Here is a 25,998-nt window from a genome sequence, read left to right as displayed (position 1 = left end):
ACAGAAGAGTTTTTGTTTGACGGATACATTAGAAAACATAAACTAGGGAGTGAAAGGTATGTAAAGATAAACATGATACTAGAGTGCTCATAAACATACCCATGAATGTCTCGTCCTTAAGGCTCTCAAGCACATTGTTTCAATCATTGTTTGCTAAAACTTTGGTTGTTAGATGAAGGGATTATGCCAAATAATTGATCATGTATAGAGTTTTGTTGTGGCTTGGTGGTGATCTTTTCTTCATCTACTTGTTCAGGTTCCTGGCCTTATTGGTCAAAAGCTACATCTCCTTCCTATGGCACATAATGCGATTGTGCATTTTCTATGGAGAAATGGTTAGTCATAGGAGTAGGCAACAAGTACCAAACTCCAGGAACTTTAATGCAATAACAACCATGGCTAACTACTACCATTCCATCTCTAGTAAGAGCACGAATGTTAACAAGGTTGTTACTGACAATGGGCGAAGGTGATTGTAGTTGAGGCCAAGGGAGTTGGCTAACATGGCGGTCACTCCTCCACACGTGATATCTCCTTGTGCATGATATCTCCAGGTATAGAAAAGGTATTACTCCTAAGTTCGGCAAATAACCAACATCAAGGTTAGTAGCTTACCCGAAAATTAGCGTATTCTCATCATTCACCTTAGAAACTTCTACTCGTGCCTGCAACGAGTTAGTGATAACATAATAGAAATAACGTATAGTAGCACTTTCAATGAAACTGGCTCTTTGTTTAGAGCCATGGTAACTCATCTGATAGAAGGATTGCCTTGGGTGAGGTTTAGTAAAATCATAAACATAGCTCATGTCATCATCATTGTTGGGAAAGCTAAAGTGAGCACACTACTCATCAAGAGTGATGTTGCCGGCGGCCCCTGGGGCTCGGCGGGAAAGTACTTGCCGGGGCCCGATTTCCTCTGCTTGTTCCGCTCCATTGACGGTTCGACAGATGGTTGAGTTAGCCGAAGCAAAAAGGCACCTAGTTCCACAGGTAGCTTGAATGCCACGCGCTTTGACAGGTAGTCAGCAATGTCGTTCTCTGCTCGGGGAACGTGCCCCACTTGAATATCATCGAAGCGCTCCTCCAGCTTCCTCACCTCATCTACGTAGGCCTCCATCAATGGACTCTGGTAATCTTTGTGGACCTGTCTGACGACAAGCTGCGAATCACCCCTGACGATGAGCTTCTTCACCCCGAGGTCTGCCGCGATCCTGAGACCGGCAAGCAGCCCCTCGTACTCATCAGTGTTGTTTGTGGACATCTCCCTGGGAAAGTGCATCTAGATCACATACTTGATGTGCTCTCCGGTGGGTGCAACAAGCAGCACACCAGCACCGGAGCCTTGCAGCGAGAAAGCCCCGTCAAAGTACATGATCCAGTCGCGACTTGCCTCCTTGTCGGGGAGAGTAGTCTCCTGGAGTTCCTCGTCGGGCGTTGAGGTCCATTCTGCAATGAACTCCGCCAAGACTCTGCTCTGGATTGTCGAAGTACTTTCAAACTTCAACCCAAAGCTTGACAACTCCAAGGCCCACTCCACAATCCTTCTGGATGCATCTGGGTTGTGTAGTATCCGTTGCAACGGGAGGCAGGTGACGATAGTAATCTCATGGGCTTGGAAGTAATGACACAGCTTCCTCGAGGCCATAAGGAGGCCGAAGAGCAATTTCTGCACACTGGAGTACCTGGACCTGGCCCCCTGCAAGAGGGAGCTGACAAAGTAAATCGGGTGCTACATCATCTTCTTCTTCTGCACCACTTCACTTGGCTGCGTGGGCCCTGCCCTGATGGCGTCGGACTTTGCCGGGGGCCTTGCCTTGACGGCACCACGCCCTGCCCGGGGAACCTATGGCTTGCCATCCGCCGGTCCTGCCATGGCCATTATCTCTTTGTCGACCTCCCTCTACGCCACTAGTGCGGCACTGACCACTTGATTTGTTGCCTCCAGATACAACAGCAATGACTCTTGTGGTTTAGGCGCAACCAGTATTGGTGTAGAGGAAAGGTATTTCTTCAGATCCTGCAACGCCGCCTCGGCCTCTAGGGTCCACTCCATTGGGCCTGCCTTCTTCAAGATTTTGAAAAAGGGAAGGGCACGTTCAGTGGACTTGGAGATGAACCTGCTCATGGCGGTAACACAGCCAATGAGCCTGCGCACATCCTTGATCCGCTTGGGTGCCTCAATCTGCTCAATAGCCTGGATCTTGTCTGGGTTTGCCTCGATCCCACGCTACAACGCAAAGAACCCAAAAAGTTTTCCTGACGGGATGCCAAAGACACACTTCTCAGGGTTCAGCTTGAGGTTGATCTTGCGTAGGTTGGCAAACGTCTCTCCTAGGTCTTGTACAAGGGTCGCCTTGTCCTTGGTTTTGACCACTATGTCATCCATATATGCTTCCATATTTCTATGTAGCTGGGGCTCAAAACCAATCTGGACCGCCCTTGCGAATGTCCAGCTAGCACTCTTCAGCCCGAAAGGCATCCGTAAAAAGCAATACGTACCACATGGGGTGATAAAGGCTGTCTTCTCTTCATCTTCTCTTTCCATGAAGATCTGGTGGTAGCACGAGTAGGCGTCGAGGAATGACTACAAATCACACCCGGCCGTGGAGTCAACAATCTGGTAGATGCACGGCAACGGGAAGGGGTCCTTGGGACAAGCCTTATTGACATTCGTGTAGTCAATACACAGCCTCCACTTCCCATTTGCCTTGCGCACCACCACCGGATTAGCCAACCACATCGGATGGAGCACTCCTCTCACCAAACCTGCCGCTTCCAATTTCCTGATCTCCTCTGTGATGAACTCCTGTCGTTCCAAAGCTTGCTTCCTGACCTTCTGCTTGACGGGTCGCGCATGGGGACAGACAACAAGGTGGTGCTCAATCACTTCCCTGGGAACGCCGGGGATGTCAGATGCTTGCCACGCTAACACATCGACATTCGCCCATAGGAAAGCGACGAGCGTGCCTTCCTATTTGCTATCGAAGGTGGAGCTTATGGTGAAAGCCCCTCCCATGCCATCCTCCTTTACGGACACCCTTATGGTCTCTGGTGGTGCAGCTCTGGATTTCTTGCTCTTGCCGGCAGAGCTCTCGGGCATGTCCTCGACGGTAGCACATCACTCCGAAGAGGTGCGCTTGCCGGAGTGGGTGCGAGAGGTCTTGACGGTCTTCTACTTCCCTCCTGGGCCTCAACGGCAGGAGCAAGTGCCTTGGCGGCAGCTGTTGCAACTGCTTCTCAATAGAGTTGGTCAGCGAAGATCAGCGCATCCTTCTTGTCGGAGGGGACGGTGATGATGGTCATCGGCCCAGGCATCTTCAGTTTATTGTAGGCGTAGTGGGACGCCGCCATGAACTTGGCTAGTGCCGGGCGGTCGAGGATCCCGTTGTAGGGCAAGGGGATCTCAGCCACATCGAAGACGATCCTCTACGTCCTGTAGTTCAACTCACCTCCAAACGTCATGGGCAATGTGACCTTCCCCTTCGGCTGGCTCCTTCCCGGACTGACCCCTTGAAATATACCCGTTTCCTCAAGGTCTCCATCAAGAATTTGCAGCCTTGTAGGATCGAAAGTATGTCTAGAGGGGGGGGGGGTGATTAGACTACTTGACCAAATAAAAACTTAACCTTTTCCCAATTTTAGTTCTTGGCAGATTTTAGCTATTTTAGGACAAGTCAAGCAATCATCACACAATTCAAGCAAGCATGCAAAGAGTTTATGGGCAGCGGAAAGTAAAGCATGCAACTTGCAAGAATATAAAGGGAAGGGTTTGGAGAATTCAAACGCTATTGGAGACACAGATGTTTTTCCCGTGGTTCGGATAGGTGGTGCTATCCTACATCCACGTTGATGGAGACTTCAACCCACGAAGGGTAACGGTTGCGCGAGTCCACACAGGGCTCCACCCAAGGGCAACGGTTGCGCGAGTCCACACAGGGCTCCACCCACGAAGGGTCCATGAAGAAGCAACCACCCACAAAGGGTCCACGAAGAAGCAACCTTGTCTATCCCACCATGGCCATCGCCCACGAAGGACTTGCCTCACTAGCGGTAGATCTTCACGAAGTAGGCGATCTCCTTGCCCTTACAAACTCCTTGGTTCAACTCCACAATCTTGTCGGAGGCTCCCAAGTGACACCTAGCCAATCTAGGAGACACCACTCTCCAAGAAGTAACAAATGGTGTGTAGGTAATAAACTCCTTGCTCTTGTGCTTCAAATGATAGTCTCCCCAACACTCAACTCTCTCTCATAGGATTTGGATTTGGTGGAAAGAAGATTTGAGTGGAAAGCAACTTGGGAAGGCTAGAGATCAAGATTCATATGGTAGGAATGGAATGTCTTGATCTCAACACATGAGTACGTGGTTCTCTCTCAGAACATATGAGTTGGAATGGTGTGTGTGTTCTGATGGCTCTCTCACTGAACGAGAAAGAGGTGGAGGTGTATATATAGCCTCCACACAAAATCCAACCGTTACACACAATTTACCAATCTTGGTGGGACCGAATCATAAAACTCGGTCTGACCGAAATAGTAAACCTAGTGACCGTTAGGAATTTCGGTGGAATTGACATGCAACTCGGTAGGACCGATTCGGTTAGGGTTTGGGCATAACATAATCTCGATGAGACCGATTACACAGACTCGGTGAGACCGAATTTGGTAATTAGCTAACCAGAGAGTTGGTCAGGCAAACTCGGTGGGACCGATTTGCTCTTTCGGTGAGACCGAGTGGAACTCGGTGAGACCGAAAAGTTACAAAGGGGAAACACTGAGTTTACATTGCAATCTCGGTGGGACCGATTCGCTCTTTCGGTGGGACCGAAAAGTTACGAAAGGGAAACAGAGAGTTTGCAACCCCATCTCGGTGGGACCGAGATCCTTATCGGTAGAACCAAATTGCTAGGGTTTGGCAGTGGCTAATGACAAGTGAAACTCGGTGGCGCTGGATAGGAAGAATCGGTAGGACCGAGTTTGGCTTAGAGTTTAGGTCATATGTGGATATGGGAAAGTAGTTGAGGGTTTTTGGAGCATATCACTAAGCACATGAAGCAAGAGGCTCATTAAGCAACACCTCATCCCTCCTTAATAGTATTGGCTTTTCCTATGGACTCGATGTGATCTTGGATCACTAAAATATAAAATGAAGAGTCTTGAGCTTTTGAGCTTGAGCCAATCCATTGTCCTTAGCATTTTGAGGGTTCCACTTTCACATCCATGCCATGCCAATCATTGAGCTTTCCTAAAATAATTATCTTGGAATAGTATTAGCTCAATGAGCTATATGTTGTTATGAATTACCAAAACCACCTAGGGATAGTTGCACTTTCAAGCCTTCTGATCACGGCAGGCGAGATCAAGTTCAGGCCGGCCCCGCCGTCAACCAGCATCTTATTCACCTTGAGGTTGCGTATCGTTGGTGAGACCAACAACGGCAAACAGTCGACCGCAGTTGTGCGGTCAGGATGGTCCTCAGTGTCAAAGATGAGGGGCGTGATGGACTACTTCAGTGGCTTCTGAGCGTTGAACAATGGCTCTGCTGCTGTAATCTCACGCGCCCACTGCTTGAGCTGGCGGTGAGAAGTGTGCAGCGAGGCGCCACCATCGACGCACATGGCCTCCGTAGCCTTATGGAACTCATGCTCACCGGACTCGCCGTCCTCATCGCAATCATCGTCTTCTTGCTTCTTGTCGCGACCCCGAGCGGGCCTCTCTTGCTGGTTATCCTTGCCGCGGTGACCTCCTTGGCCGCCACGCTTCTTGCCGGATCCTTCGGCACCATCTCGACCCTTCTCCTTGTCCCGCCTCTCATATTCGGCTTTTTTCTTTTCAGCAAGCAGCTCAACTTGTCGGCAGTTCTGGAGGTTGTGAACCTTGGTGCGGTGGATCTGGTAGTACTGCTTGTCGGAGCCCCCTGGCTTGTCGGCAGCCGCCAAGGCCCGGCAAGTGGCGCACCTAGCAATCTCCTTGCCGGGGTCGTCTGCCTTGGCCTTCTTGGCGGCGCTGGTGTTACCGGATCCCTCGACGACAAGCACAGTCTTGTCCTTGCGTTTCCTATTGCGACGCCGACCCTTCTTCATCGGGGCGGCGGTGTCTTCGTCGGTAGAGTCTGTTTCCGCACCGGCGTCTTCACCGGGGTACTTCCTTCCCTCTTCAGCCCGGGCACATCTATCAGCCAGAACGTAAAGTTCGGCCACATCCTTGATCTTGTTCATTGCCAACTCTTCACGCATCTTGCGGTTACGCACATTCTGATGGAATGCGCTGATCACGGCGGCTGGATGAACATCTGGGATGTTGTATTGCACTCGGCTGAACCTCTGTATGTACTTGCGCATGTTTTCACCTTCCTTCTGGGGAATGATATGCATATCACTTGCCTGGCCATGAGCTTGGTGGCCTCCAGTGAAGGCACCAACGAACTCGTGGCACAGATCTGACCAAGAAGAAATGGAATCCGCCGGCAAGTGCATCAACCAAGACATGACATTGGGTTTCAGGGCCAACGGGAAGTAATTGGCAAGCACCTTGTCATTACGAGCTCCAGTGGCTTGCATCGCGATGGTGTAGATGCTGAGGAAATCTGACGTCGTACTTCTCGCCGACGTCGGGCTTGAACATGCGGTGGGACGGCCACTGGAACTGCCGCAGCTCACGGGTAAAGGCTGGGCAACCCACCTCGTAAGGTATGCCGCCGGAGCCTCCCGGTGCTGGGTGGTCCATAGCGGGCCCCTCCCGCCTGTCTGACTGGTGGCGCGTATCGCGCCGGCGCTCGATGGTGGTTCGAGCGTCTTCATGGGCTCGCTCTCGGAGAACCTGGTGTTGGTCGCGGCGGGTCCATGGGTCAGCGACGCTATGTAAATGTCATCACAAGCGTAATCATGACGGACCAACATCCGTGGTGGCTGGCGTGGAGGAGGAGAGTGCACCATGGCCGCAGCGCCTCCGGCCCCTCCACCACCGGTATGTAGTGGCTCGATGGACCGCCGGCCTATGGGCCCCGCCGGCCGTGGCTCGTCTTTGTTGGCGACGCTGACGAGGCTTCGGATAGTGGCTCTCCACTCGCCGAGCTTCTCCGTGGCGGGAGGGAAGTCGAGGAGCAGCTGCGCGCGCGCCAAGGCTTCTGCTGGCATGGGTGGCGGCAAAAGCTGCGTGGACCGTGGCGCACTTCGACTTCTAACAACGTTTGAAGGAGCTCTGACACGCCCCAGTGGCTATGCGCCACCTTCGCCAGCACTTCGGTGGGCATGCTGGCCTCCTTCGTCCCGCGGATGACACATAGGACTCTTCCCACGGCGACGTCCAGGGTTACCGGTATGGTGACGCTGCTCGTCGCGCACAACCTGGGCAGAGCGCGTTGTGGGCGCAGGAGTGGGCATCTTGGAGGTCGCCGCACCACCCGTGGGTGGTACGGCGACGCCCCTGAAGGGTCCCGTGCCGTCTGCGGGGGGCCCAGCTCCGTCTTTGGATTTCGTGGCGTGTGGCCCGTTGCCTTGCGCACGAACAATGCCGCTCGCCAGGCTCTGACTGCCAGAGCAATGTTGGTGCTCGTGGGTCGCGCCTCGGGTTCTATCCGCGACCGACCCGCTGCTCGCCCGCGCCGGTACGAGCCGTCCGGCTCCCGACGAACCGACTGCCGTGGCCGCCTTCTTCTTGGGAGCCATGGCGACAAAGAATTGCTAGGCTAACTGCTAGACCAGATTCCCACAACTGCGCCCCCTACCTGGCGCGCCAAAGATGTCGGTGAGAACGACACCTATGGGATCACTAGGATCCCTTCTACGATCGGTGGGCGCGGGGTCGTGAGAAGAGCATGTTTAGGAGCAAGCACATGGGTCGTTTACCCAGGTTTGGTCTGCGAGGACACATAAAACCCTAGTCCTGCTTTGGTGGATGTATTGAGTGTTCTTGAGCTTTTTGAACTAGCTACGGTGGCTGTGCCATCCCAAAAAGTCAAACCCCTCTCCTGGTCGCATCGGGCCTCCTTTTATAGGAAAAGGGGCTGCCACAGTGGCACACAGGAGGTGGAAAGGCCTACAGTGCGCTAGCTTATCGCACGACATTACGGGACAAAGTGCATTAAATGCACTATGTAGGTGTCCCATAGCTTTATCGGGGACGAGAACGAGGCCCGTCCCGTCCGTCGCCGCTTTGCCTCGCTTCGGCACGCACCTAGGCTGGTGATGCATGCATCGCCATGTAGGCAGGCATGCAGCTAAGGTGGCACGGTGGTAGGGCCTTCATGAAGATCTGCATGCCGCCACGCAAGTGCTTGCTGATTTGGCCTGGAAGCTACATGTTTCCACGCAGGTGCCCGCCCAGCTGGTTGGGCTGGCAGCTACATGCGAACGACTGCGGAGTCTTGGCTGATGCGGGCCTGGCAGTGGCCCTGCTGACGCCCTCGGCAAGGGTCTTGCCGGGGCGTTGCGGTCATCCCCGACAAGGGTCTTGCCGGGGGACTTGTGGATTTCCTCGGCTAGGATCCTGCCGAGGGTTGCCGTCTTCTAGTCCTCATCTGAACTCATATGTGTATGAGCTTGCCGAAGATTTGCATGCCACCACAGAGGCGCCTCCTGAGCCCTGGTTCCGACGGAGTTGCTTGGGTCGGAGCCAGTGGGCTCAAGGGTGGCTCGCTCTGCTGGTGTTGGGCAAGTTGCCCCGGCAAGGCTCTTGCCGAGGCTGCCGGGGGGGGGGGGGCTCGGCAAGGATCTTGCCGAGGGAGTCCACCCTGCCCTCTTTCCCTCCTGCACTTTCAGTCTTGGCATTGCCTTGGCTGTCTTGTGCTTTGGCTTCTCTCCGGCTTCCCTCCTCTGCCCTGCTAAGTGTGGCCACGTCGCGTGGCTCTGACTGCCCGTGCACAAGTAAAGGGGTCAAAAGGAGAACCCCTACTTTTGTACACCGACAAATACTCCTGTTGTTCTATGTTGACACGAGAATTTTTTTGAAAGCAATAAGAGGCAATGGATATCGTTTCGTCCCCAAAGGTGGGGCGTTCCCTACGGAAACCATCATGCTTGTTGTGAGAAGCTCTGGTTTGTGAGAAGCATATACCCAAACCTGCCCCAAATGGGATAAAAAATTTACCACGACATGTGGATGCCGCTCGATGATTGCATGGCAAGTTTTATGAATTTCAGACGAGTTTTGGATTTACTAGAATTTATGAACCGGGCATCTCAATGTTTTTCCGGCAATCAATGGTGCCCTAGTGTTTGAAATCCATTCCCATTTCTTGCATGGGACCTAAGCATGAACCCAAGGACAAAGATTTGTTTTTTCAACCATTTTATATGCACTGGAGCATGTGCATGTAGTTCAAATTTGAATTATGCACATAAATGCATTGAAAACTCACTTAATGCATAAAATTGTCCAAACGAACTTTGAATAATTCCAATTCTTTTATGACACATATATAGTTGCATGATCACTGCAGATAAAAGGTCTAGCAATGCAAACACCATCCATGGCCACTGTGACCCCATTATGTAATTCAAATCAAGACAAAAAATCAAGTAGATCCCACATAGTTTATTATAATCAACCGTGTGATATGCATCATAAAATATCTTCGGACCGTGTCTAAATAAGGGACCGTGTCTGATGACACTTTGCGCGCCAGTTTTTTGGCTGAAGCGATTCCAAATTTTTGGCTTCGGCGGAAATATCTACCTCCCCGCCCCTCACCCTTACCAAAAGCTACATTTCCCCTGTTCCCGCCTTCCTTTCCAAGTTGAAACCTTCACTCCTTGCTTGCAGCGCCGCCGCCTCCTCGCCGGCAACCCTCCTTCACGCTCCTTGGCCTCGCCTATCCAGGCAGGTAATCCACCCCGACCTCCATCCTCCTCCTCCTTCCACATCTCACATGCCCCGACCGCCGGCAAGAGCGCGATACCTTCCACCCAAATCACCGACCCCTCCACTAAATAAGCGCCGGCCTAAGCCATGGGGCAGGGGAGAAGCAAATAACGGCCGCACGCGCGGATGAGGTCGCGATGGCTGCCATTCGTGCCGACACCCAGATCTTGGAGGAGCACCTCGCCGCCGAGGCCACCGTTGACGCCTCGCGCGCTGACACCGCGACGCGGTTGGCTGCTTTAAACAACAGTTCATGGTGTTTTCTTGAGGCCGCCGTAGGTGCCTTCGACGAAGACTACGAGGTGTTTTCTCAGCGTGCACGTGCTTACCTCATCTCGAGAGCCAGCAGGATGGTGCCCGGAGTGGCTCAGGCAACTCAGCACTACAATGAGGGCACCCACGATGCAGAGGCCTCGCCCTCTTCCATGTCCAAGGAGACAATCGTCATCGATATCTCCGGCAATGAGGAGTAGCTTGTCTTATTAGCTCACTATAAGGACCCATGTTCAGTTTGCTAGCTACTGCCTTTCCTTAATAAATTCTAGTGAATTGTGCTATCTACTTTTACCATGCAATATTTTGCTATAGTGTATATGCTCTTTATGTCGTGCAATGTGGTGTTCAATTAACTGCTTGGTTCAATTCTGCAAATGTGATGTTCAATTCTTCAGGGTGCAATATTTCCAAGTTGTTAAGCATGCTTGATTTGGTTAACTGTCTGATCTTCTATTAGGAGTATGTTATATTGTTCAATTGGTGTTTAGTCACCTGCTTGGTTTATTTGTTGTGGCTTGGTTCACTTGTTGTGGTGTTTAGTTAACTGCTTGGTTCAATTCTACAATGCGATGTTCAATTGTTGTGGCTGCATTCTGTTATTGTATACCATGTGAGGAATAAATCAAATTTGGCTGTACTAAATACATGAGAAACTAATACAATTGCTATATTTCCAAGTTGTTAAGCATTCTTGGTTTGGTTAACTGTCTAATCTTCTATTAAGAGTATGTTATATTGTGCAATGTGGTGCTCAGTTAACGTTTGGTCCATTTGTTGTGGTGTTTAGTTAACTGCTTGGTTCAATTCTGCAATGCGATGTTCAATTGCTGTGGCTGCATTCTGTTATTGTATACCATGTGAGGAATAAATCGAATTTGGCTGCACTCAATACATGAGAAACATATACAAGTGCTATATTTCCTAGTTCTTAATCATGCTTGGTTTGGATAATGGGTTTTCCATGTGGCTTGAATTAATCTGATGAATCTGCAATGTGCTTATTTTTCATAAACATATTTTACTAATAGCATGCGAACCTTACTTAACCTGATGACTAACTACCTTATATGTGTTTCAAGGAAACAATGGGAATCACTGAGGTTTACAAGATGGTACTAACTATTATACCTTACCTTTTTTATTCCTTTGCCCCATTTCCAATATAGAGAAGATATTTATGCACATCCTTGTTTTCAATGTTCACTGATGATTACCTCTCAAACCACCTCTGTGGTCAGGAGGCGAGGAAAGTTTTCATACAACACCCACGGTTCAATATTGAAGTGTTCCTGAAGAGGTCAAAGGATGGACGATCAATCATCCACGGGCACTGGCCTAAAGTTGCAAAGACCTTCAACCTGAATGAAGGCTCAATATTCGCCTTCCACTTCAGCAGTTTTCCAGATGAGATGCATCTCTCTATGTACCGTCTATGATGTTAATTTCGAAAGGTTCTAGATGTTGCATGTGAAACTTGCTGCTGATGCAGTTGTGTAATGGAGTAGCTGAGTGCTGAAGCTATATCATGTTGTACTCTGATGTATTTCAATTATGAAATCATGCTTCCTTAATATGGAAATGGAATATATTATGTTCTTAATATGAATGCCAATTAGATTAGTAAATGGATTATTAATAATAGGGCAATTAGCCCGCTAATTGGCCAACTAGCTTGCTAATTGCGTTTTCCTATTGCAAACGGTTAATGAGAAAAGACCGTGGGAGATGACCTCAGGCAACGCACACAGTTTCTAGGAATAAACCGTGTTGGATCAACGAACAAGCACACATGACATTCTTTTTAAAATTGTTTGCGTTACGCCACCTTGCGTAAACGTTTTCCTTGTAGCGACTGTGTGGGATGTATATACGAACGGAAACATTTAGCGGGGACTGACTGTGTGGGATGTACTTGCGACCGGAAACAATTTCGCTGTATAATTGTATTTTTTAGCACTATTGTACGTATTTCTATATTTGAGCGCTCGCCGGTCGCACACGATCTCATTTTGCCGAGCGTGTGTGCCAGGAGGGCATATCCCCAACGGTTTCTAGGTCATGTGGGAAGGACCCCCTTATCGCCCACACTCACTTGGCGATGGTTTCGAATGCCGTCGCGAAAAGGGGTTAAAAACCATTTGTTTAGGACCGACGCGTACCAGTGTTTCCATGGCTATGAATCTGAAACTATTGTGGCACATCTTACTAAATTGAATGACATAGCCACCCTATTTTCTCATGAGGAAAAAATCGCTATTACTATATTCTTAAGTTGTTTCCTTTCTCATTAAAGTGTGATGCTAAGATATGGTTTAATTCTCTTGCTCCTGGTTGTGTGCGTAGTCCCGAGGATATGATTTACTACTTCTCTAAAAAATATTTTCCTGCTCATAAGAAACAAGCTGCCTTACAGGAAATATTTAACTTTGTGCAAATTGAAGAAGAGAGTCTCCCACAAGCTTGGGGGAGGCTTATCCAGTTACTTAATGCTTTTCCTGATCATCCTCTCAAGAAAAATGAAATACTTGATATCTTTTATAATGGAATAACCGATGCTTCTAGGGACCACCTAGATAGTTGTGCTGGTTGTATTTTCAGGGAATGAACTGTTGAACAAGCTAAGTACTGTTGAATACCATATTGAGTAATGGTAATGATTGGAATCTTCCTGAACCACCTCCTATGACAACTCTGAAAAAGAGAGGTATTCTATTTCTCACTCCTGAAGATATATGCAAGAGGCAAAGAAATCTATGAAGGAAAAATGTATTAAAGCTGAAGGTGTTAAGAATTTACCACCTATTGAAGAAACTAGATGATACACCGCACGTTGCTGTGGGAACTTTTAGTCACATATATGCACATGATGTAATACATAAGCTGAATAAATCATTTTGCATAGTACATATATGATTTTAAGATGAATAATTGCAACATGCTATTTGAAGTATGATTTAAAGATAGACAGTTTCCCGCATTCTGCACACAACAAAGAAGAACACATTGTCGGAGTGATTCTGCGGGTGTGCTCCCATAATTTTGCACCTGGCATGAGAGATCAATATTAAGTGTCAGAAATGTAAGATGGATGCAAGTGCAAATAGTGGCACTGTAAGAAAATTTTTCCCATGGTTTATTGGACATGGCTAGTCATGAAAGAAAATGTAAATTTATTAAGAACATATTTGCTATAATAGGATTCTCTTTATAAATCTCGCGGAATATTTGAAAATGCAAGTACACTTCGTAGTGCCTCTCTCTTTTTTGATCAAATAGCTTCTCATACATTAAGAGACAAGCTTATGATCATGGTCTATGTATGATGACGGAAAGTCCTGAGACTAAGTTTGTACCCTATGTAGCTTCTTCCTATTGCTTCTTGCACTGAAAAAAAGAAGAGAATGCTCTGAATAAAACAACCATTCAAACATTAGTCAACCTCAATGCAACGCATGAGTGTCTCAATGAAGGCAAGTTTCAGAGCAATATAAAGTCATGAATCATAGAAATAATTGCCCTTGTAAGAACAACCATGTGTGACCATTTTGCTTCCTCAAGACATAATCGATTGAAGCAATGAGGGGTATCTTAATTAGCAAGTAATCTAACAAAATAATAGAAGATAATCACTTTTCTTGAATATTCTGCTCATGCTCACTGAAATTGTCAGTTAACATCTCCCATAAGAAGCACAGTGATCAAACTACTATTGAATAAAAAGTACGAGTGAGTTCACATCTAACATTTCTTAGAGAAGGAGGAGTTCACATCTAAAATGAGTAACTTAGCAATATATATATAGGTTGATTCAGAAGAGGATGCCTAACCAAAGTGATGACGCGATCAGACCAGTAGTGCACGAACGATGGGCACCAGCGGGCAAAAATCACCGAGATATAGTCATGGACGCAATCAGCGAGGGCGACCTGGTGGCAGTGTGCACAGTGGCCCAACAACTAGGAGTGCCCGAGGTACTGGGGTAGTGACCAAATGATGATTTAGTTGATCTGATAGATTAAGCGATAGTTTGAGAACTACTCTGGCGTCCATGACGCCCATCCTCTGCTGTCGACTAAAGCGACAACTGCGGCAGCTTCATGCTGTTGCTCATAGGTATGCATGATGTGTGGATGTGCCGTTGGAATCGGGTGGCATCGCCGCAGTCTCCCAATCCACATGAGAAGCACCCGGCAACTCGGTTGCCCAATATCACACTTCAGAAATCATAAGCTAGGTTGTCGGAGAAGTCAGAGGCCAAAGCTGCCAGACCTGGGGCAGCGCGAGCTTGATGCCTCATCTTACCTGGTGTCTTCAAGATTTCGATTGGAGGGAAGATGGGCCTTTTTCATCTGTGTTATAGTAGGGGCCTTGTTCTTTATCTTATCGGTGCGTGTAGCTTGGCACCGGCATGTCATAGGTGGGGGAGAGTTGATGGCTTGATGCTCAAACGCCATCCATGAAGATAGCCAGGTTGCAGTTGTAGATCTCCAGCAGTGGCACGTCGTCGCCTGTCTGGCACGGGGATTACGGTGATAGGAGATTTTACATACGGGCTCCTGCTCGTATGGTACGTGGTCGCTTTGTGATATGTCCATGGAGGAACCTACGAGATCCTCACGAAGGAATGGGCACAGATCATGTGCGAACTATCAAGTAGAAACCAAAAATTGGAAGGATGCTTGAGCATGTACTAGAGAGAGATGGAAAACACGCTTTGTCTATTCCCCAGCGGCTCGATATCTTATTTATGATGGATGGATCATGGATGGCTTCTCAGTTATGGAAGACGAACAGAGATATCAAGCAATTCAAGCAACATGGAAGGCTTCTCGTCTTCTGTATCCGTCTAACCGAGCAGCATATGAACCAATGCATACGGGAGAGGAATCACACAACTCATCGAAAAAGAAAAGTAAAGGGTTGTCTTTATTTGTGGGGGAAGATGAATAGGATATTAACGAAGGGGGAGTCAATTGGTCAGTATTGGTACAACCATGCGTTGAGGGGAAGGTAGGAACTCCTCCAGCATGTGGAAGGCCACAGGAAAAGGGATGATGTGGTGCATGGATAGTTCTCCTTTTGCTGAGTTGGCAACTTTGATGAGGTGGATAGTCTACATGTTGAGATAAATAACATAGTGGGGGTGAACTTCTTAGGTACATAGGATACATGGTCTTGATAAACCGACACAGGTAGTGGAGGTAAATTCTCTCTGTAGATTTGATGAAGGTGATATTCCTTATAATAAATCTGCTAGTCAATGCTTGGATGAATTTGATAACTTTATTGTTAAATAAGAAAACTTCAATGCATATGTTAGTAGACAATTGAAACGTAATGTTTATATGCTTGAACGCTTGGGTGATTAGATTTGTAAAAATGTTAATGATCTCAAGAGTGTTAGTAAACATGCTTCCTTGGTAAAAACTCAAGTAGACCAAGTTCTCAAAGTACAAAATGATTTGCTGAATGAAATGAATAATAAGATGAATGATCATGCTGTTAGAGTTATGACTAGAGGTGGTAAAATGACTCTGGAACCTTTGTATCCTGATGGCCATCCTAAAATAATTGAGCAAGACTCTCAGAGAATTAATACTAATGCACCTAGCTAGTCCCTGTAATAATAAAAAGAAAAAGAATGATGATAGGACTTTGCATGCTTCTAGTGAACCTGTTGTAGACACACCTGAGAATCCAAATGATATTTCTATTGTTGATGCTCAAACACAATCTGGTGATGAACATGAGCCTAGTGATAATGTTAATGATGATGTTCATGTTGATGTTCAACCTAGTAATGATAATGATGTGGAGATAGAACCTAGTGTTGATCTTGATAACCCACAACCTAAGAATAAAAGATATGATAAGGAAGACTTCATTGCTAAGAAACATGGTAAAGAAAGAGAACCATGGGTTCCGAAACCCATGCCCTTTCCTCCTAAACCATCCAAGAAAAAGGATGATGATGAATTTGACCGCTTTGTTGAAATGCTTAGACCTGTCTTTTTGCGTATGCGTTTGACTAATATTCTGAAAATGTCTCCTTATGCTAAGTATATGAAAGATATTATTACAAATAAAAGAAAGATACCAGAAGCTGAAATTTCCACCATGATTTCTAATTATACATTTAAGGGTGGAATACCAAAGAAACTAGGAGATCCAGGAATTCCAACTATACCATGCTCCATTAAAAGAAACTATGTTAAAACTGCTTTATGTGACCTGGGAGCCGGTGTTAGTGTTATGCCTTTCTCTTTGTACTGAAGAATTGATTCGAATAAGTTGACACCTACTGAAATCTCTTTGCAAATGGCCGATAAATCAACTGCTATACCTATTGGTATTTGTGAGGACGTGCCTGTTGTAGTTGCAAATGTTACTATCTTAACGGACTTTGTTATTCTTGATATACCCGAGGACAATAGTATGTCGATCATCCTTGGTAGACCCTTTTTGAATACTGTAGGGGCCGTTATTGATTGCAACAAGGAGAATGTCACTTTTCATGTTAATGGTAATGAGCATACAATACACTTTCCGAAGAAACAACCTCAAGTTAATAGCATAAATTCTATTGGAAAAATTTCGACTATTGCTATTGGAGGTTTTGAATTCCTTATTCCTTCTATCAAAAAGAAATATGATATTCCTACTGTTGGGGACATGCATATCCCCATTGAGGCAACCTAGTGTTATATGAAGATTCTCCGGTTTCATGTCATTCGAAAGAAGTTTGTTAATAAGACTTGATCAACCTTGTTAATGAATTCCTTTTGACGGGCATGAGATGGATGAATTTAGTAAACACAACCTTCTGTACTTAATTTTTACTTTATGTTATTTAGAACGAATAAAGCAAAAATACTACTCCCTCCTTTCCTAAATATTTGTCTTTTTGAGATTCAAATGGGTGACCACATACGGATGCATATAGACATATTTCAGAGTGTAGATACACTCATTTTGCTCCGTATGTAGTCACTTGTTGAAATATCTAGAAAGACAAATATTTAGAAATGGAGGGAGTATTATTTTTCTGCTTTCTGAATTATCCATGCAATAAAAAATGACCAGAAAATAGAAGTTCTCCAAATGCCTTGAAAATTTAGTATGATTTTTTCTAGAATATATAAGAACTTTTGGCACTGAAAACACATCAGGGGGTGCACCAGTGGGCCACAAGCCCACATGGCACGCCCATCCCCTAGGCGCGCCTATAGGGCTTGTGGGTCCCACGTGGGTCCCCTTCACTTATGCCTGCACCCATCCACTTCTTCTTCCTCTAGAAAAAATCCCACCATTGCTCAAACCCGTGTTCTTGCTCATTTTGCTTCCATTTTCGATCTCCTTGCTCAGAACTCCATTTTCGAAACTGTTTTGGGAACTTGTTCATTGGTATGTGACTCCTCCAATGGTCCAATTAGTTTTTGTTCTAATGCTTTATATATTGCAAATTTTTGTTGCCATGGTGACCTTGTTCTTGAGCTTGCATGTCAAATTTATATGGTCCAAAGTAGTTTTGTCGCATGATATAGCCTCTAGAAACTTGTGGGAGTAGATGCTATCAATCTTGTTGAGTTTTGTTCACTTTCATTTTGATTCACTAAAATTTTTAGAAATTTTCCAGAGGAAGAAAACGTTTAGGAAGGTGTTCCAAGGTTCTTCGTCGAAGAAGAAATCCCCAAGGCCCGCAATACGTGAGCCCGATCTCGAACCACCAATGGAGGCTTCAGTGCAACATTGCGAATGGCCGTCGGATCATTTCATGACTCATGCTAGTTTTAAGGATGAATTCTATGCGTACGTGCATAACGCCGAGCTAACGGACTTCGTGTCAGATAAGTGTCCTCAATATTACAACCTTACCGATTCCTTTGTGAGGAGATTTAAGTATCTGTCCAGCGCAATACGCATTCTATTTTATTTGATCTATATAATAAATCATTTACCATGGACCTTGAAGATTTTAATGATGCATGCAAAATTTTGCAATGGGGCAGCTGTACCGAGCCTCATAAATCTGATTGTTTTGAGTTCCTTGCTAGCATTACTGTAGGTGAAACTAGAACCATAACACAAGCTACCATAGGGAGCATTCACTATCCTTCTTTACATTACTTTCCTCTCTATATAGCTAGATGCATTAATGGTAAACATGATCATAGCCACCTTTGCGCCTCCGATCTCATTGTTCACAAGAGCGCAGTAATGAATGATAAACGACGGGGATTTCTTTGGTGGAATATATGCCACTTGTTTAGCTAAATATCTTGGTGTTCCCATAAGAGAAAATGATCCTCTGTTACCACATGCTTTTCTTGACTATGATGCTGTGGAACATTATCAGTTTCTTGAGAAAGGCGAGTTTCCTTTTCAGTACAGACTAATCCTTGACAAACAACACGCTGTCTATGTTACGCTTCCTGCTCCTACTTTCTTTGACTTTTAGACAAAACGGAGATATTTAATAACCAGAGAGGAGGCAGACGAGTATGAGAGAGCGAGGGAGACAGTGCGCCTCCATGAGGAAGCCCGCTAGGTAGTGGCAGCTGCAATCGAGTACAACCCCAACTATAACCCCGGATATTACCTAGGCCAGCCGTGGCCCTAGACCAACTTAGGCCAAGAGCCTAAGCTTGGGGGAGTACGTATCTCTCACCAACATTACATTCATATTCACACATTCATTCCAGTTGTCAGTGTTCATCCTTTTTCATTGTATTATCCATGTTAGTTTATTTTTCTTGGTTTCTTTTGTGTGTTTGAAAATCTTTGAGAAAATCCAAAAAAAACAGTCCTCTCTTCTTTTTAGTTTTCTTTTTAGTTTATTTAGTTGTAGTATTAAAAGAAAACCCCAAAAGATTTCTCGTTCTTCTTTTCCTTGTTGGGAGCTTTCCCGTGTAAATAGTTTTTCTCGTTCTTGTTTTTGCTTTCTTCAGAAAAATAAGGACTCCAAAATATTTTAGTTTGTTTCTTTGGAATTATTTTCCTTTTCTTTGTTTCATAAGGAGAAGACCACGATGAAACATGTTGAGTGGCTCTCATTTGCATTATTGTTAATCTAACAAAGAGCCCATATTACCTTGTATTCTCCTTTGATTAAATGTTTGCATATTCTAGCTTAGTCCAATGCACGTGCACTATTATTATTATCCACACCGTTCGGTCGTGCAAGTGAAAGCCAATAATGACGATATATGATGAAATGATTGAGATGGAGAAAAGCTGGTATGAACTCGACCTATTTTGTTTTTGTAAATATGATTATCTCATCGTTTTTGATTCAGCCTATTATGAATGAAAACATGTTTGCAATGACAATTAGAGATTATAGTTACTCATGCCATGCTTAATTAGCTAGGAGTGGATAATGGTTTATCTTATATGCCAACATGCTTTTAAAATGGTTATATGATGTAGTATGATAGGATGGTATCTGATGACCCACAAGTATAGGGGATCAATTGTAGCTCTTTTCAATAAGTAGGAGTGTCGAACCCAACGAGGAGCATAAGGAAATGACAAGTGGTTTTTAGCAAGGTAATGTCTGCAAGTGCTGAAATTGTAAGTAACAGAGTAGTTTGATAGCAAGATATTTTGTAACAAGCAAGTAATGATATTAGTAACAAAAGTGCAGTAAGGTAGCCCAATCCTTTTGAGGCAAAGGACATGCCTAAATGCTCTCTTATAGTAAGCAAAGCATTCTTGAGGGTACACGGGAATTTCATCTAGTCACTTTCATCATGTTGATTCGATTCGTGTTCGCTACTTTGATAATTTGATATGTGGGTGGACCGGTGCTTAGGTGCTATTCTTACTTGAACAAACCTCCTACTTATGATTAACCTCCTCACAAGCATCCGCAGCTACGAGAAAAGTATTAAGGATAAATCCTAACCATGGCATTACACTATTGGATCCAATCGGTCCCTTACGGAATAGCGCATAACCTAGGGTTTAAGCTTCTGTTACTCTCACAACCCATCATCTAATAACTACCCCACAATGCATTCCCTTAGGCCCAAATATGGTGAAGTGTCATGTAGTTAACATTCACATGACACCACTAAGGGAATCACAACATACATACTATCAAAATATCGAACACATATCAAGTTCACATCATTACTTGCAACATGATTTCTCCTGTGACCTCAAGAACAAAAGTAACTACTCACAAATGATAATCATGCTCAAGATTAGAGGGGTATTAAATAGCATATTGGATCTAAACATATAATCTTCCACCAAATAAACCATATAGTAATCAAGTACAAGATGTAATCAACACTACTAGTCACCCACAAGCACCAATCTATAGTTCCGGTAACAAGATTGAACACAAGAGATGAACTAGGGTTTGATGGCGCTATTGAAGATGTTGATGGAGATTGCACTCCCCAAGATGTGAGAGTTGTTGGTGATGATGATGACGATGATTTTCCCCTCCGGGAGGGAAGTTCCCCCGGCGGAATCGCTCCGCCGAAGGGCAAAAGTGCTCATGCCCAAGTTCCGCCTCGAGACGGCGGCGCTCCGTCCCGAAAGTCCTCCCCTATATTTTTTCTAGGTCAAAATGACTTATATACCAGAAGATGGGCACCAGAGGTGGGCCTGGGTGAGCACAACCCACCAGGGCGTGCCCAGGTGGGTTGTGCCCACCTGGTGTACTTGTTGGCTCCAACATTGCTCATATATTCCATAAAAAAATCTCTGTAAAGTTTTAGCTTGTTTGGAGTTGTGCAGAATAGGTGGCCTGACATAGCTTTTCCAGTCCTAGATTTCCAGCTGTCGGAATTCTCTCTGTTTGTGTGTACCTTGCATATTATGAGAGAAAAGGCATTAGAATTACTCCGAAAAGCATTATTATGGTTAAAAACATCATAAATAACAGTAGGAAAACATGATGCAAAATGGACGTATCAACTCCCCCAAGCTTAGACATCGCTTGTCCTCAAGCGAAAATCGAAATCGAAAAACATGTCCACATGCTTAGAGAGAGAGAGAGAGGTGTCGATAAAAATAAAATACGGACATAGAAGCATCATGTAAATTATTATAACAACAACAAACTTTAACATAGAACTTTTATCATAAACTTCTCATGAATAAGTAACAATTCATCACACTATCGAAGTATAAAGCATAAACTCTATTAGAAACCAACAAACTATGTTCTCAGTCAGCTTTGCAACTACAACTCATCATCTTTTCAGGAAGGGTCACGTATCAGAGCCTTTAGGTAAGTCCACATACTCAACCATTATTTAGTCTTCTATGATTGCTAACACTCACCGCATACACATGAGCAAAACGTTTCAACTGGACACATAGAAAGATAGGGGCTTATAGTTTCGCCTCCCAACATATTCACCTCAAGGGTGATGTCAACAATAATAACTTATGCCACCCATATTCAACTGGACTAGATCTTTCCTCACCACATGATGCTTGCCAAAGGATAAAAATAAAAAAGGAATAGAGAGAAAAACTTTGACTCTTGCATAAAAGTAAATACATAAAAGTAAAATATGGGCCCTTCATAGAGGGAAGCAGAGGTTGCCATTCACTTATTTGTTTGTATGCTCAACCCCTTAGTGCAAAAGAACGTCACATTGTATTGCCCCTTATGATGGCAACCTTTATTATGCAGTCTGTTGCTTTTATTCTTCACCATCATAAGTTCATACAACGCTCAATTTTCTCTTACACTAACTGATCTCACACTTTTAGAAGCAATTTTTATTACCTTATTGCACCGATGACAACTTACTTGAAGGATCTAACTCAATCGTTAGGTAGGTGTGGTGGACACTTGAAAAATAAGATTTGGGTTTAAGGGTTTTTGGATGCACAAGTAGTATCTCTACTTAGTGTGGAATTTTTGGCTAGAAAAGATAGGGGCAAGCACCACATGTTGAAGGATCTATGACAATATACTTCTATGTGAATATGAAGAAACATAAATCATTAAGTTGTCTTCCTTGTCCAACGTCAACAATTTTGGCATATAATATTTTGATGGGGGCTCACAATCACAAAATATTTCTAGGATAGTATATTTGTACGTGAATCTTCTCTTCCCTTATTAATTCTTTCATGAATTGCGTCATTGACCAATGCTATGTTTGTCAATCTCTAATAAAATTTTCTACTTATACTTTTCCTTATGTGGTGTCATCACCTACCATAAGATTATCATATGATCTTTTTTTAATTTATTCCCTTTATTTTTATTGGAACATGAAAGTAAAGAAAGCAAAAACTCAAACAAACTTTATTATATATCTCGCACATGATTACAAGGATAGACCACTAAGCCAACTCTCGAAAAGAAAGGATCAAACTAAACTTTTATTCATCTAAAGCAAAATATAACTATGGACTGAACTAAAATAAGTAAAGGCAAAAGATAGTGGGGTGATACAATACCGGGGCACCTCCCCCAAGCTTGGCGGAAGCCAAGGGTAGTGACCATCACTGGTACGCGTCGGTGCTATACAAACGGTTTTTAACCCCTTTCCGCGACAGCATTCAGAACCGTCGCCTGGTGAGTGTGGGCGATAGGGGGGGTCCTTCCCACATGACCTAGAAACCATTGGGGATAGGCCCTCCTAGCACACACGCTCGGCAAAATGAGGTCGTGTGCGACCGGGGGCGCTCAAATACGGAAATACATACACTAGAGCTAAAAAATATACAATTATACTGGAAAAATTGTTTCCGGTCGCAAGTACATCGCAGACAGTCAGTCCCTGCTAAAAGTTTCCATTTGTATGTACATCCCACACAGTTGCTCTAAGGAAAACATTTCTGCTCACAGGTACATCACACACAATTTTTCCCATTAAATCGTTTGTGATAGCGTTGCCGTTGCACACGATATTAACAATTTTATCGTTTGTGTTATTGAATGCATCACACACGTTCCGTAGAAGAAACTATGTGGCAGAGGCTGTCAATCACACACATTTTTTATGTGGTAAACGTTTGCGCAAGGTGGCCTAACACAACCAGTTTTCGAGAGAAATTCATGTGTGTGATTGTTCATTGATCCAACACGGTTTATTCCTATAAACTGTGTGCGTTGCCTGAGTTCAACACCCATGATACTTTTTCAATAACTGTTTGCAATAGCAAAACCCAATTACACTACTAGGAAAATGGCTACTAATGGCGCACCAGTTTTGCCCACTAATGGTGCACTGCTGGTGCGCCATTAGTATCACGCCACTAGTATTTCTTACTAATGGCGCACCACCGGTGCGCCATTAGTATCTGGTATACTAATGGCGCACCAAGCAGTGCGCCATTAGTATAGAACACCATGCGCCATTAGTATGCCTCCCAGGGGGCCATATTTAACCATGTGCTTTGGCATACTAATGGCACACTGTTGGGTGATGCGCCATTAGTGTGATTATAACAGTGCGCCATTAGTGTCTTGTGTGGTGCGCCACTAGTATGAATATTAGGGATTTTTTTTCATTTCTGATATTTTCACAGGTTAAAAAATATTAGAGATAACATACAACACAGATCTGCTTAGCTTACATACAGGGGGCCATATGTAACGGTGTTACCTGCGTCCACCAGATCATATCCAACACACAAGTTTCATCATATATACATACATAGCCAACACATAGTTCCATCATTACATATTACAAAAGTTTCACAATGTTCATTCAACACCGTTATCCATCAATTCACAAAAGTTTCACATTGATACAAAATAAAAACACAAATGGAAAAGAAGCACTCCATCCATGCAAGCTTCCATGAATTAAATCAAATCTGCAAAATGATAAACAAGAAGTTAGAAGAATAAGAAGAAGAGAAGAAGAAGAAGAAGAAGAAGACTAGAAGAAGAATAAGAAGAAGAATAAGAAGAATAAGAAGAAGACTATAAGCTTATTATGTAAACTTGATCATTTTGTGCTAACATAAGTAATTTTGGAGCTAACCTATAGGAAACTAAGCATATAAGCTCTAAGTTAGCATATTAGAGCCAACTTAAGTAAAATGAAGCTAACCTATGTCATTTTGGATAAGAAGAAGAATAAGAAGAAGACTATAAGCTTATTATGTAAACTTGATCATTTTGTGCTAACATAAGTAATTTTGGAGCTAACCTATAGGAAACTAAGCATATAAGCTCTAAGTTAGCACATTAGAGCCAACTTAGGTAAAATGAAGCTAACCTATGTCATTTTGGATAAGAAGAAGAATAAGAAGAAGACTATAAGCTTATTATGTAAACTTGACCATTTTGTGCTAACATAAGTAATTTTGGAGCTAACCTATAGGAAACTAAGCATATAAGCTCTAAGTTAGCATATTAGAGCCAACTTAGGTAAAATGAAGCTAACATATGTCATTTTGGATAAGAAGAAGACTATAAGCTTATTATGTAAACTTGATCATTTTGTGCTAACATAAGTAATTTTGGAGCTAACCTATAGGAAACTAAGCATATTAGAGATAAATAGGTAACTAAGTATATATATATATATATATATATATATATATAATTTTGGAGATCTGACATACCTGACATAGTTCAGTTCTCATTGTTCTTCTCCTTCTCCTTCCTCAGCCTGATGCGCCAAGAGCGGCGTGGCGGTGGAGGCAGTGGAGGCAGCCGTGGGATGTAGTCTTCTACCACAATTGGCGTGGTCATGTCGCCCAGCTGTGGGATTGCCGGCGCCACCACCGGTGCGTGGTAATTGTCAGGCACCACTACCATCACGAGGCCACCCTCAGCCACCACCATCTCTTGCCCATGGTCAGCCACCACCATCTCTTGCCCATGGTCAGCCACCACCATCTCTTGCCCATGGTCAGCCACCACCATCTCTTGCACCTGGTCAGCCACCACCATCTCTTGCCCTTGGTCAGCCACCACCAGCGCTAGGTCATCCTCAGCCTGATGCCCATTGTCATCCTGCAGCTCCTCATCCCCACTCTGCTCCTCTTCTCCCCCACTCCAGTCCGGATCATCCTTCTTGTTGTCTTCGCTGCTACCAGAATCGCTGCTACTTTCGCTAAGGCCAGAATTGTTGTTGCTTTTGCTACAGCCATAATCGCTGCTGCTTTGGTTGTAGCCAGTGTCGCTGCTGCTGCTCCCATTGCCTGTCCAAATGCAACAATGACCGTTAACAATCGATGTGAGACAAAGCCAAATATGGAGGAATAAGAAGAGGCAGAACACACTGGCATCTTCGTCTTCAGCGTAGCGCATGCGACACATAGTCTTGTTGAAAACCTTCACGATGAGCATTGTGACGTCATCATCGTACCTTAAGAGAAGAAAGTACCCGGTCCGCAGGTCGTAGGCACTGTAGAACTTCTCCCAGCCACGGCACAGGTACATGTGGCCCTCCTCGATCACCAACTCCACGTCCCACAGCCTGCGAACCCTGCTGCCAGCCTGTCGGAGCTTCACATTATCTGGCGGATCTTCACCCAGCATCTTCATAAAAGCGTCAGGCAGCATCTGCAATTTGGGACAAGGAGTGATGTAGCAAACAACAGAGTTATCATAGTGAGATGGGTGAAGGGGAGATCTCTCGTTTTATATACCTGCCTCATGGCTGATACTGAAGAAGAAAGTATGATAGTGAAGAACTCGAAAGCATCCAATTCGTACTCCGATGAGGCAGAGCGGTGGTGGCTGCTTCCCCCCATCTCTGATAAGCAGCAGAAGAGACCAATTAGTACCCTTACAACATTATAGAAGCATAAATTTTGAGCAGAAGATAATCAACATTAGTCGCAAGTACCCCATATGTCCTATTTTTAGCAAAGTCATGCTAAAATTCACGGAAAATTTCAGCATGACCTTTGCTGA

The sequence above is a fragment of the Triticum aestivum genome, chromosome 4A (genome assembly GCF_018294505.1).
Source record: "Triticum aestivum cultivar Chinese Spring chromosome 4A, IWGSC CS RefSeq v2.1, whole genome shotgun sequence".
Taxonomy (NCBI): Eukaryota; Viridiplantae; Streptophyta; class Magnoliopsida; order Poales; family Poaceae; genus Triticum; species Triticum aestivum.
The sequence above is the reverse complement of the archived record's forward strand: the minus strand, read 5'-3'. Positions refer to the sequence as shown.